General features: G+C 31.2%; 1 long non-coding RNA gene across 1 annotated transcript; it reads right to left on the bottom strand.

Annotated features, from left to right (window-relative positions):
- Positions 1-687: 687 nt before the first annotated feature.
- On the bottom strand, positions 688-1,377 carry LOC111377550. The gene is made up of 2 exons (XR_002699746.1): positions 931-1,377; positions 688-821 (listed from the first exon to the last, which is right to left on the bottom strand). It is a non-coding gene; the product is annotated as an uncharacterized LOC111377550 (long non-coding RNA).
- Between the last annotated feature and the right edge of the window lie 28 nt (positions 1,378-1,405).

Here is a 1,405-nt window from a genome sequence, read left to right as displayed (position 1 = left end):
TAAAGTTTTGTTTAAGCCAACGAGTATAGTTAATTGATATCACCAATGGAATTGATTGTAAAGGGCAAGGCCACTCTTTGCTTGCCGAGGGTTTATAATTCAATTGCATTTTGTACTATCTAATTCTCCGACTGTGTTTAATTGCGAGGAAAAATCGAATTCCCCAATTTTTGACCAGTATAATAATTTTATATTTAATCTTCAAAATATGCTATTTTAATTCATCAAATTTCCTTCTATTCTATTTCTAATTACATTTATTAGTTAATATTTTTTTAATGTAAAGATGTTATAATATTTTGTGCAAATTAGTCTAATTATGGTCAATTTACTTTTAATGCTTATGTTAAAACTTATTTTAGACAATTATTTTATTATAAAACTGTTCGTGTAAAATATTAGATATTGAAGAATAATGAAATGAATACAATTTATTAAAAAATTGATAACCCCTATAATTAACACACATTTTACATTTTGAAAATGAGAAGCATTTTGCAAAATTGCAAAAATCGAGTCACCGAAAACATAAAACATACTTCTCAGAATATTAAGTATTGGAACCGATTTGTTAGGCTTCCTAAACTAGAAGGTTCGTATGAGAACTAATTGGAGGATGTATGAAAATAGTTTCTTACTTTTAAATCTATATTTACAAAAATGTAAACTAGTTATTCTTCTCTTTTTAAAAAAATAATAATAATAATAGTCAATGACATCCACATTTGAAATCTTTGCAAATTATGGATAGACATTATAATAAACGTTGCACATTCAATTGCTACAGAGGCCGAAAAATTTTTTTGCTGAGAGGAAGGGACCTACAAAAATTAATTGAATATACACTTGTAGAACTTATAGTGCAAATGATCAAGAAATTCAATGGTGAGAACCCTCAAAATTTTGCTCATCTTCCCCTATAGTACTAACCTGAGTGAGGTATTTATGCCTCTAGTTTGATGGAGGCATCGATGGAATCAACAGTTGAATTCTGCTGTGCCCAAAGTTGTGCATATCTCCCAGCCTTCGATAAGAGAACCTCATGTGGTCCTTGTTCTACTACTTTTCCATTCTCAATAACTATAATCTGTATTCATAACAAAATATGCATAATGCAACAACAAAATCGACAACTGCCACATACAGGAAACATGTTGGAAACTAGATTTGGCAACATATAGGACGTGGATTTCTCAACAGATGGGAAATGGCACGACAAGGCACATATGTTGAATTGTTAAAATGGTGCAATGTTACCCCAACATATCAAGGATAAAGAGCCAAAGATACAGCACCGATATAGTTGAATACAACTTTATAGGAAAAATAAATGCTGCTTCTTCTTTTGTATTTTCCTTTTTCAATGTTGAAGGAAGAAGAAGAGGGGGGGGGGGGGGGGGGGGTT

Source organism: Olea europaea, unplaced genomic scaffold (assembly GCF_002742605.1).
Source record: "Olea europaea var. sylvestris unplaced genomic scaffold, O_europaea_v1 scaffold16693, whole genome shotgun sequence".
In the NCBI taxonomy this organism is placed as follows: Eukaryota; Viridiplantae; Streptophyta; class Magnoliopsida; order Lamiales; family Oleaceae; genus Olea; species Olea europaea.
Note: the sequence above shows the minus strand (reverse complement) of the source record. Positions and strands in the feature narration are given on the sequence as shown.